General features: G+C 46.4%; 1 long non-coding RNA gene across 1 annotated transcript; it reads left to right on the top strand.

Moving 5' to 3' along the window:
* The first annotated feature begins 1,204 nt into the window (after window positions 1–1,204).
* On the top strand, window positions 1,205–4,040 carry LOC116368399 (uncharacterized). Its single transcript, XR_004208500.1, has 2 exons — window positions 1,205–1,439; window positions 2,529–4,040. It is a non-coding gene; the product is annotated as an uncharacterized LOC116368399 (long non-coding RNA).
* The last annotated feature ends 8,918 nt before the right edge of the window (window positions 4,041–12,958 follow it).

Below are 12,958 nucleotides of genomic sequence, written 5' to 3'. Positions count from 1 at the left end.
TAGCAAGTCTGTTACTGTAGCAAGTCTGTTACTGTAGCAGGTCAGTTACTGTAGCAGGTTTGTTACTGTAGCAGGTATGTTACTGTAGCAGGTCAGTTACTATAGCAGGTCTGTTACTGTAGCAAGTCTGTTACTGTAGCAGGTCTGTTACTGTAGCAGGTCTGATACTGTAGCAGGTCTAATTGTTACTGTAGAAGGTATGTTACTGTAGCAGGGCCTAATTGTTACTGTAGCAGGTCTGTTACTGTAGCAGGTATGTTACTGTAGCAGGTCTGTTACTGTAGCAGGTCTGTTACTGTAGCAAGTCTGTTACTGTAGCAGGTCTGTTACTGTAGCTGGTCTGTTACTGTAGCAGGTCTGTTACTGTAGCAGGTATGTTACTGTAGCAGGTCTGTTACTTAGCAGGTCTGTTACTGTAGCAAGTCTGTTACTGTAGCAGGTCTGTTACTGTAGCAGGTCAGTTACTGTAGCAGGTATGTTACTGTAGCTGGTCTGTTACTGTAGCAGGTCTGTTACTGTAGCAGGTCAGTTACTGTAGCAGGTCTGTTACTGTAGCTGGTCTGTTACTGTAGCAGGTCTGTTACTTGTAGCAGGTCTGTTACTGTAGCTGGTCTGTTACTGTAGCAGGTCTGTTACTGTAGCAGGTCAGTTACTGTAGCAGGTCAGTTCTGTTACTGTAGCAGGTCTAACTGTGTTTCAGCTGATCAGTATTCCACTGAGAGTCTGTGGCCTTTATCCTGACAGTCCAGATGGAGTGAGGCAGGGGAGAAAGGCCATGGGAGGAGCTTGGGGTGATGTGTGGGGGAGACTTGAAGGGCAACAGAGGGTTCTGAGATGGATGACTGTAGTTTCTGACTTGTGAAGACTGTAGAGAGGAGGTCAAGTCTGGAGAGACTGTGATTGAGATGGGAGGGCTTGTAGTTTCTGACTTGTGACGACTGTAGAGAGGAGGTCATAGCTGGAGAGACTGTGATGAGATGGGAGGGCTGTTAGTTTCTGACTTGTGACGACTGTAGAGAGGAGATTCATAGCTGGAGAGACTGTTGATGAGATGGAGAGGGCTGTAGTTTCTGACTTGTGAAGACTGTAGAGAGGACGGTCATAGCTGGAGAGACTGTTGATGAGATGTTTTTGTCTCCCTTGGGTTGAAGTTGTGGTGCTTTGAAAATAAAATGGACAATAAAGCATCATTGTTGTTGTTTTTGTTCCAGAGTGGAGAGGTGGACTGCTGGCCCATGTCCTGCCCTCCAGTGGTGGACTGTGAGTTTACCCAGGTGCCCGAGGGGCAGTGCTGCCCGCGCTGCATCACCGACCCCTGCCAGGCTGACACCGTCCGTAACGACATCACCAAGACGTGTGTAGACGAGAACGGACTGATGCGCTTCAGCGGAGCCGCCTGGACCAAACACAGAACAGAATGCACCCTCTGCCAGTGCAAGGTGAGACAGAGAGGATCATGGGAATACACACACAGACAGTGGGAGACAGACACACACTGATATACTGTATGCACTCACACATCCTGATGAATGTACTTATACAGACAGACAGATACACTGACACACATTTACACACGGAGGGATACTGACACATGCACACACACACACACACACACACACACACACACACACACGCACACGCGCACACACACACACACACACACACACACATTTACACACAGAGTGGGAGCCTAACTGACAGACACTTGCAGAAAGGGGTGTAGGTGAACAAAAACCCTTTCAGACAGCAACAACAACCTGACGCAGTTGAATAACAATCAATGTTCCTTTTTAGACAGGAGTGCTGAATGACTGAGGAAGCACCACACACACACACACACACACACACACACACACACACACACACGCACACACACACACACACACACACACACACACACACACACACACACACACACACACACACACACACACACACACACACACACACACACAGGAGGATAGAAGGACCAACACACACACACAAGGATAGAAGAACCAACACACACAGATACACATGCGTGCACACACACACACACACACACACACACAATGAGTTGCCAGGCGCAAGGTATTTGACACTCCTCTTCTTTGCTCTTTCTGTCTGTGTGGAGGAGCCAGAGAACATAGAACATCCAAGGCCTTCCAGACAGAAACAACAACCTGAGTCAGTTCAACAACAACTCCTTTTAAGACAGGAGTGCTGAATGACTGAGGAAGCATGTTCTTCTATCCTTGTGGGGACTTCTGGGGATTTTAGGTCCCCACAGGGATAGAATAACCAACACACACACACACATGCACGCACACACACACACATGCACGCACACACACACCCAATGCACACATTGCAATTGAATGCTCCTTGCTTTGAGTGACGGAGTCTTCTCTCTCCTCTCTCTCTCTCTCTCTCTCTCTGTCACTCTCTCTCGCTCTCTCTTTCTCTCTCTCTCTCGTCTCTCGTTATCTCTGTCTCTCTCTCTCTCTCCCTCTCTCTCTCTCTCTCTCTCTCTCTCTCTCTCTCTCTAGAACGGACATGTCTGTTGTTCAGTGGACCCCCTGTGCCTTTAGTCTGGCTCAGACAGAAAGATAGTGAGAGCGAGCTCTACAAGGCATCTATCTTTGTACAGTCTCACCTTTAATAACAACTGAAACCCCTCCCCCAAACCTTCAACATCTTTATACCAAATACCACCTGAGCCCACCGTTCCAAGTGGATGGATGGCCTGCCAGCCCAACTCCAACCCTTGGTACCCATCGACAGACTATTGGATGGTATTGGATGTTGTGAAATAAAGTCTTCTGATTGTAAAGAAACCTAAAGAAGTATCTGTATTCAGTGTCCACCTCTTTCTGCCCGTCTTTCATTTTGTAAAGGAAAAGGACCTTGGTATTTGTGAAAAGTAATGTTCTGGACTTTCTCCACTCCTTTTCTGTGTACATTCAGTTGTGTTGTTTGGTTCTGTATTATGGACTGTTTGTTCAGGGTTGAATTGAATTTATTTGATGGCTTGGTATGGTGTATTGATGAAATAAAGATGTCCATTAAAAAGGGGGACTGGTTTTCCCTCTCTGTATGCGATGTCGGTTTGTTTTATAATTCCACTCCTCCCCTATGGAGCTGAGCTGAGGGGGAGGCTGCCATAAATGCTCTATGCGTGTAATATGTGTATCACTGCATGTCACGTGCCGCTACAAACTGATCCACGTGCTGTTACTTAACGCTGTTATCTCTCTTTCTTTCCATCACATATTTTCTCTCCATAACCCCTGAATCTCTCTCTCTCTCTGTCTCTCTCTCTTTCTCTCTCTCTATCTTTCTCTCTCTCTCTCTCTCTATCTCTCGCTTTCTCTCTCTCTCTCTCTCTCTCTCTCTCTCTGTCACTCTCTCTCGCTCTCTCTTTCTCTCTCTCTCTCGTCTCTCGTTATCTCTGTCTCTCTCTCTCTCTCCCTCTCTCTCTCTCTCTCTCTCTCTCTCTCTCTCTCTCTCTAGAACGGACATGTCTGTTGTTCAGTGGACCCCCTGTGCCTTTAGTCTGGCTCAGACAGAAAGATAGTGAGAGCGAGCTCTACAAGGCATCTATCTTTGTACAGTCTCACCTTTAATAACAACTGAAACCCCTCCCCCAAACCTTCAACATCTTTATACCAAATACCACCTGAGCCCACCGTTCCAAGTGGATGGATGGCCTGCCAGCCCAACTCCAACCCTTGGTACCCATCGACAGACTATTGGATGGTATTGGATGTTGTGAAATAAAGTCTTCTGATTGTAAAGAAACCTAAAGAAGTATCTGTATTCAGTGTCCACCTCTTTCTGCCCGTCTTTCATTTTGTAAAGGAAAAGGACCTTGGTATTTGTGAAAAGTAATGTTCTGGACTTTCTCCACTCCTTTTCTGTGTACATTCAGTTGTGTTGTTTGGTTCTGTATTATGGACTGTTTGTTCAGGGTTGAATTGAATTTATTTGATGGCTTGGTATGGTGTATTGATGAAATAAAGATGTCCATTAAAAAGGGGGACTGGTTTTCCCTCTCTGTATGCGATGTCGGTTTGTTTTATAATTCCACTCCTCCCCTATGGAGCTGAGCTGAGGGGGAGGCTGCCATAAAATGCTCTATGCGTGTAATATGTGTATCACTGCATGTCACGTGCCGCTACAAACTGATCCACGTGCTGTTTACTTAACGCTGTTATCTCTCTTTCTTTCCATCACATATTTTCTCTCCATAACCCCTGAATCTCTCTCTCTCTCTGTCTCTCTCTCTTTCTCTCTCTCTATCTTTCTCTCTCTCTCTCTCTCTATCTCTCGCTTTCTCTCTCTCTCTCTCTCTCTCTCTCTCTCTCTCTCTCTCTCTCTCTCTCTCTCTCTCTCTCTCTCGCTTTCTCTCTCTCTCTTTCTCCCTCTCTCTCATAAATTGTCTGTGTACAGTAGATCTGAATCCCATCTTGGAATAAGTCCATATGTGTGAAATATCTCAGTACCAGCCACCATAGACAAGGCTTGGATACGCTGGCCCACATTTATCTCTCCTCTCCTCCCTGGTGACCATTTGTTGGTTTAACTCTCTAATCCACAACAGTATTATTGTGGATAAACGGCAGAAATGATTGAATCCTCCAGTGCTGAACAGTATCAAGCCTGGTCCATATGTGTCAGCTTTGTCACCCTCATCCCCACCATCACTACATTTCTAAGGCCATTAAGACTGTAATGGCTCTTGTGCAGATTATAGCTCTGGCCAACGCTAACCTCTGTTAGCTTCTGCTATGGCTTTCTGAGTCACAATCTTACCGTACTGTGATCCAGGCCCATAGACCCAAATCCGCTTTAGAGACCAGCCTTTGTTACCCTGCGCCTGGGTATGAAACAGACAACGTTCTGACTTCAGGACTGTATGTTGTGTTTTCATCAGAAGACGTATTCAAAGTCATTGCCCTTTTCTGACACACTCTAGATTGCATTGTATTCATTAACCAGGTAAGTTGACTGAACACATTCTCATTTACAGCAACAGCCTGGGGAATAGTTACAGGGGAGAGGAGGGGGGACAAATGAGCCAATTAGAAGCTGGGAATGATTAGGTGACCGTAATTGTTTGTGGGCCAGATTGGGAATTTAGCCAGGACACAGAGGGTATTAACACCCCTACTCTTACGATAAGTGTCATGGGATCTTTAGTCACCACCGAGAGTTTAATGTCCCATCCGACAATGTCCCCAATCAATGTACTTGGGTAGTGGGACATTTGTTTTTGACCAGAGGAAAGAGGCCCTCCAACACCACTTCCAGCAGCATCTGTTCTCCCATCCAGGGACTGACCAGGACTGATCAGAGCCAGCAGTAGGATACAGGGTGGTGCTGCTGGCTGAAATCTGAAGTCAACTTTAGTTTCTACTAAACGTGAGGTGGTGGGATATTCCACCTCTTACTGAGGAGTACTGGCACTGACTGACTGACTGACTGACTGTGTGTGTGTGTGTGTGTGTGTGTGTGTGTGTGTGTGTGTGTGTGTGTGTGTGTGTGTGTGTGTGTGTGTGTGTGTGTGTGTGTGTGTGTGTGTGTGTGTGTGTGTGTGTGTGTGTGTGTGTGTGTGTGTGTGCGTGTGTGTGTGTGGGGGGGGGGGGTGTATAGGGCAGTGGTGGTCAGTGCTGTTTAAGATGAGCGAGGATGCCCTTATTTCTATTACAGCATATTGGATGACTGTCATTCATATTCCATTCACCCAGTTCAATGTAACAGCAATAGGTTTAGACTCCTACATGATACTCTAATATTCCCTATTCCCATCATGAGGTTGATAGAACCTAGCCTATGAATGAAAGTTTACAATGTAGGTGCACACAGGTCGAGAGACAAATTCGAGGTGACAGACAGTGACACATGGACAAACAGTGACACATTCAATATTGCCTTGTACACTCTTGCCTGCATCTAGCTGATGCAAACTTTTGAAAACAAGAGTTGGACAAATTCAAGTATGTTTATTGCTGTTTCATTCCGTTTGCTAAATGTTTTTCAACAGAATCGGTGGAATGAATCCACACCCCTGATCACATGTCAACACAGTTCACTTTCATAGCAGCCACATTGTATTCCTTCTCGCACCTATGCGCTCCTCTTCTGTCACCTTTTCCCTTTGCTTGTGGACTTCAATGCACAACACATCAGCTGTTTGTGATCAGGTGAACAAAAACATAGGGTGGGGTGGCAGGGTAGCCTAGTGGTTAGAGTGTAGAGGTGGCAGGGTAGCCTAGTGGTTAGAGTGTAGAGGTGGCAGGGTAGCCTAGTGGTTAGAGTGTTGGACTAGTAACCGAAAGGTTGCAAGATCGTATCCCCGAGCTGACAAGGTACATATCTGTTGTTCTGCCCCTGAACAAGGCAGTTAACCCACTGTTCACCGGTAGGCCGTCATTGAAAATAAGAATTTGTTCTTAATTGACTTGCCTAGTAAAATAAAGGTAAAACATTTATTTAAAAAAGTAACATCACAGTCAACATAGCTAATAGAACTAATGTGTTAGTAAACCCACTACAATCATGCAGTAAAGTTACAGTGTATAGTCAGTAAGCAGTTACACCGTCGGGCAATACATTAGTAAAACCAAAAGCCTACCTTCACATGGAGGAGTTGGATAGTCATAGCCAGCTAGCTAACATAGCATCCCTCTGTTATAGCCAGCTAACATAGCATCCCTCTGTCATAGCCAGCTAGCTAACATAGCATCCCTCTGTCATAGCCAGCTAGCTAACATAGACTTACACAGCATCCCTCTGTCATAGCCAGCTAGCTAACATAGCATCCCTGTGTCATAGCCAGCTAGCTAACATAGACTTACACAGCATCCCTCTGTCATAGCCAGCTAGCTAACATAGCATCCCTCTGTCATAGCCAGCTAGCTAACATAGACTTACACAGCATCCCTCTGTCATAGCCAGCTAGCTAACATAGACTTACACAGCATCCCTCTGTCATAGCCAGCTAGCTAACATAGACTTACACAGCATCCCTCTGTCATAGCCAGCTAGCTAACATAGCATCCCTCTGTTATAGCCAGCTAACATAGCATCCCTCTGTCATAGCCAGCTAGCTAACATAGCATCCCTCTGTCATAGCCAGCTAGCTAACATAGCATCCCTCTGTCATAGCCAGCTACCTAACATAGCATCCCTCTGTTATAGCCAGCTAGCTAACATAGCATCCCCCTGTCATAGCCAGCTAGCTAACATAGCATCCCTCTGTTTGAGCAGAGTGTTTGAATAGGCTAAACTAGCTAGGTGCATTTGCTAACTAAGTAAATGAAACTGAAAGTTGAAAAAAATGATGGAATCTCTCTCTTGCTTCTCCTTCATTTTGGAAGAAATGTATTTGTTCAAAACTGTTCAACTATATTATTTCTCTCTCTTTGAGTCAACTACTCACCACATTTTATGCACTGCAGTGCTAGCTAGCTGTAGCTTCTACTTTCAGTACCAGATTCATTCTCTGATCCTTTATTAGGGGGACAACATGTCAGTTCATGCTGCCAGAGCTCTGATAGGTTGGAGGAAGTCCTCCGGAAGTTATTATAATTACTGTGTAAGTCTATGGAAGGGGGTGAGAATCATGAGCCTCCTAGGTTTTGTATGGAAGTCAATGTACCCAGAGGAGGATGGAAGCTAGCTGTCCTCTGGCTACACCATGGTGCCACCCAGAGTGCTGTCGAGGCTACTGTAGACCTTCATTGCAAAATTGTATGATTTAATCGATTATTTGGTGATGTGATTATATTTTGTATAGTTTTTTCTAATTCACTGAAGAGGATGGTCCTCCCCTTCCTCCTCTGAGGAGCCTCCACTGGTGTAGGGATTTGGGTTTCGCACGGCTCTCTAACTGGCATTACATGGAGTGGTTGGTATAGTGATAGCTCATCCACGCCGGTGGCGTGTTGCCAGCGGCACCAAAGGAGTGGTATCACCAGCTGGTGGCTAAGTGTCCCAAATTTACATGGCAGTGGAAGAGAGAGAAGAGCCCACTCTGGCACGGCACGGCACGGCACACCACACACACACTCAGACAGATGCCGCTGGGCCACAGGCCTCTCTTTACGTCAGAGAGCATTGGTGGTGTGTAGAGTGCTGATCCTGCTTTATTTATAGAATGTTGAGTAATTTGTCATGATGCTCTCTCTGTTTACCGTGGAGAGTGGAAGGGGGAGGGAGAGGAGGAGAGCATTCCCGTTGAGAGACTGTTAGATGTCTTTTTAGATGTCAGAGATTATTGCTTTTGCCATTTGATGGTGTTTATCGCGTTCTATTGCGTCTCGTGTGTGATAACTGTATCCTTTGAAAAGATTGTGTTTTGAAGTTGCTATTCGTGCTGTGTAGTTTCACCCATCCCGGTGTAGTATCACCCATCCCTGTGTAGTTTTACCCATCCCGGTGTAGTATCACCCATCCCTGTGTAGTTTTACCCATCCCTGTGTAGTATCACCCATCCCGGTGTAGTTTCACCCATCCCGGTGTAGTATCACCCATCCCTGTGTAGTATCACCCATCCCTGTGTAGTTTCACCCATCCCTGTGTAGTTTCACCCATCCCTGTGTAGTTTCACCCATCCCTGTGTAGTATCACCCATCCCTGTGTAGTTTCACCCATCCCTGTGTAGTATCACCCATCCCTGTGTACTTTCACCCATCCCTGTGTAGTTTCACCCATCCCTGTGTAGTATCACCCATCCCTGTGTAGTTTCACCCATTCCTGTGTAGTTTCACCCATCCCTGTGTAGTTTCACCCATCCCTGTGTAGTTTCACCCATCCCTGTGTAGTTTCACCCATCCCGGTGTAGTTTCACCCATCCCGGTGTAGTATCACCCATCCCTGTGTAGTTTCACCCATCCCGGTGTAGTATCACCCATCCCTGTGTAGTTTCACCCATCCCGGTGTAGTATCACCCATCCGGTGTAGTTTCACCCATCCCGGTGTAGTATCACCCATCCCGGTGTAGTTTCACCCATCCTGGTGTAGTATCACCCATCCCTGTGTAGTATCACCCATCCCGGTGTAGTTTCACCCATCCCGGTGTAGTATCACCCATCCCGGTGTAGTTTCACCCATCCCTGTGTAGTATCACCCATCCCGGTGTAGTATCACCCATCCCGGTGTAGTTTCACCCATCCCTGTGTAGTTTCACCCATCCCGGTGTAGTATCACCCATCCCGGTGTAGTTTCACCCATCCCGGTGTAGTATCACCCATCCACTGTGTAGTTTTACCCATCCCTGTGTAGTATCACCCATCCCTGTGTAGTTTCACCCATCCCGGTGTAGTATCACCCATCCCTGTGTAGTTTCACCCATCCCGGTGTAGTATCACCCATCCCGATGTAGTTTCACCCATCCCGGTGTAGTATCACCCATCCCGGTGTAGTTTCACCCATCCGGTGTAGTATCACCCATCCCTGTGTAGTATCACCCATTCCGGTGTAGTTTCACCCATCCCGGTGTAGTATCACCCATCCCGGTGTAGTTTCACCCATCCCTGTGTAGTATCACCCATCCCGGTGTAGTATCACCCATCCCGGTGTAGTTTCACCCATCCCTGTGTAGTTTCACCCATCCCGGTGTAGTATCACCCATCCCGGTGTAGTTTCACCCATCCCTGTGTAGTATCACCCATCCCGGTGTAGTTTCACCCATTCCTGTGTAGTTTCACCCATCCCTGTGTAGTTTCACCCATCCCTGTGTAGTTTCACCCATCCCGGTGTAGTATCACCCATCCCTGTGTAGTTTCACCCATCCCAGTGTAGTATCACCCATCCCTGTGTAGTTTCACCCATCCCGGTGTAGTATCACCCATCCCTGTGTAGTTTCACCCATCCCGGTGTAGTATCACCCATCCCTGTGTAGTTTCACCCATCCCGGTGTAGTATCACCCATCCCTGTGTAGTTACACCCATTCCTGTGTAGTTTCACCCATTCCTGTGTAGTATCACCCATCCCTGTGTAGTTGCACCCATTCCTGTGTAGTATCACCCATCCCTGTGTAGTTTCACCCATTCCTGTGTAGTATCACTCATCCCTGTGTAGTATCACCCATCCCTGTGTAGTTTCACCCATTCCTGTGTAGTATCACCCATCCCTGTGTAGTATCACCCATCCCTGTGTAGTATCACCCATCCCTGTGTAGTATCACCCATCCCTGTGTAGTATCACCCATCCTGTGTAGTATCACTCATCCTTGTATAGTTTTACCCATCCCTGTGTAGTATCACCCATCCACTGTGTAGTTTCACCCATTCATGTGTAGTTTCACCCATCCCTGTGTAGTTTCACACATTCATGTGTAGTATCACCCATCCCTGTGTAGTATCACTCGTCCTTGTATAGTTTTACCCATCCCTGTGTAGTATCACCCATCCACTGTGTAGTATCACCCATCCACTGTGTAGTTTCACCCATTCATGTGTAGTTTCACCCATCCCTGTGTAGTTTCACACATTCATGTGTAGTTTCACCCATCCCTGTGTAGTTTCACCCATTCATGTGTAGTATCACCCATCCCTGTGTAGTTTCACCCATTCCTGTGTGGTTTCACCCATTCCTGTGTAGTATCACCCATCCCTGTGTAGTATCACCCATCCCTGTGTAGTATCACCCATCCCTGTGTAGTATCACCCATCCATGTGTAGTTTCACCCATCCTTGTGTAATATCACCCATCCCTGTGTAGTTTCACCCCATCCCGGTGTAGTTTCACCCATCCCTGTGTAGTTTCACCCATCCCGGTGTAGTTTCACCCATCCCTGTGTAATATCATCATACACAAATTATTTATAACAGACAGACAGTTCTTCTGTTCTCATCTCAGAGCGTTGTCTCTCCTTGGACGCCTCAACCAACAAGGCTGTCAGAGAGAGAGGAGACTGTGATCTCTGTAGTTTCAAATAGAAATCATGTCCCATTTGATATTGTGTGAGTGGGGCTGGGTGAGGCTGTGGGAGTGGGGGAGAGGATGGGTGAGTGGGGGAAGATGCTGGCTCTGAAGTAGGGCCTCTGTGTTCAGATTGCTCAGTCCACACAGTGTCTCTGAAGTTATTATACTGACCTCAGTTCATACAGAAAAACAGAGCCTCAAGAACCCAGGATTCTTCAGTGTGTTGCCTTCATCATCATAATGTTGGCTGTAAATAATTGATAAAATACTGATGAGATTCGGACCTCAAGTTAAACAACACAAGAATTTTGTTTTTTTACCCATATTTTCCACTCCCTGTCTACTCACAGACTTGCATATTTAATCACATATTTTTATCTGAATATTATTTATTAGTCTCAAACTGTTGCTCCAGTAGTTCTGTCGTTAACGGTCAAATAAAAATCGATATCTCATTCTGCTGCCTTAGACTATGAGATGGACCCATTCTGCTGCCTTAGACTATGAGATGGACCCATTCTGCTGCCTTAGGCTATGAGATGGACCCATTCTGCTGCCTTAGGCTATGAGATGGACCCATTCTGCTGCCTTAGGCTATGAGATGGACCCATTATGCTGCCTTAGGCTATGAGATGGACCCATTCTGCTGCCTTAGGCTATGAGATGGACCCATTCTGCTGCCTTAGGCTATGAGATGGACCCATTCTGCTGCCTTAGGCTATGAGATGGACCCATTCTGCTGCCTTAGGCTATAAGATGAACCCATTCTGCTGCCTTAGGCTATGAGATGAACCCATTCTGCTGCCTTAGGCTATGAGATGGACCCATTCTGCTGCCTTAGGCTATGAGATGGACCCGTAGTTTCACCACGCACACCCTCAAGCCTAGTTTCCCCAAGCACACCCTCAAGCCTAGTTTCACCACACACACCCTCAAGCCTAGTTTCCCCATGCACACCCTCAAGCCTAGTTTCACCAAGCAGACCTGGAAGGACATCTAAGACCTGGAAGAACATCTAAGACCTGGAAGGACATCTAAGACCTGGAAGGACATCTAAGACCTGGAAGACAATCTAAGACCTGGAAGGACATCTAACTTCCAGCTTCTCTCAGTCTCTCTACAGTGTCATTTTCTCAATCTCTCTACAGTGTCATTTTCTCAATCTCTCTACAGTGTCATTTTCTCAATCTCTCTACAGTCTCATTTTCTCAATCTCTCTACAGTCTCAGTTTCTCAATCTCTCTACAGTGTAATTTTCTCAATCTCTCTACAGTGTCATTTTCTCAACCTCTCTACAGTCTCAGTTTCTCAATCTCTCTACAGTGTATTTTCTCAATCTCTCTACAGTCTCAGTTTCTCAATCTCTCTACAGTGTAATTTTCTCAATCTCTCTACAGTGTAATTTTCTCAACCTCTCATCTACAGACAGTAGGATATAGGCCAGCTGTAATATACCAATACGCTTGACATTTGGGAAGTTCAGGGGTTACTATCTCACATGGTGTGTGTGTGTGTGTGTGCGTGTGTGTGTGTGTGTGTGTGTGTGTGTGTGTGTGTGTGTGTGTGTGTGTGTGTGTGTGTGTGTGTGTGTGTGTGTGTGTGTGTGTGTGTGTGTGTGTGTGTGTGTGTGTGTGTGTGTGTGTGTGTGTGTGTGTGTGTGTGTGCACATTTATGAGACAGTGTGGAAATGTAAAGAGCAGGAAATGTCTGTTTGCCTTCACAGATTTCAATAACACTGCTGCACACTTGAATGATAAAATACCACCCTGCTACCCTGCTTCCATTAATACCCTTCTACCCTGCTTCCCTGCTTCCATAATACCCTTCTACCCTGCTACCCTGCTACCATAATACCCTGCTACCGTGCTACCATAATACCCTGCTACCCTGCTACCCATTATACCCTTCTGCCCTGCTACCCTGCTACCATAATACCCTGCTACCATGCTACCATAATACCCTGCTACCCTGCTACCATAATACCCTGCTACCCTACCACCCTGCTACCCTGCTACCATAATACCCTTCTACGCTGCTACCCTAATA

The sequence above is a fragment of the Oncorhynchus kisutch genome, unplaced genomic scaffold (genome assembly GCF_002021735.2).
Source record: "Oncorhynchus kisutch isolate 150728-3 unplaced genomic scaffold, Okis_V2 scaffold1908, whole genome shotgun sequence".
In the NCBI taxonomy this organism is placed as follows: domain Eukaryota; kingdom Metazoa; phylum Chordata; class Actinopteri; order Salmoniformes; family Salmonidae; genus Oncorhynchus; species Oncorhynchus kisutch.
This window is presented reverse-complemented; position numbering and strand designations above follow the sequence as displayed.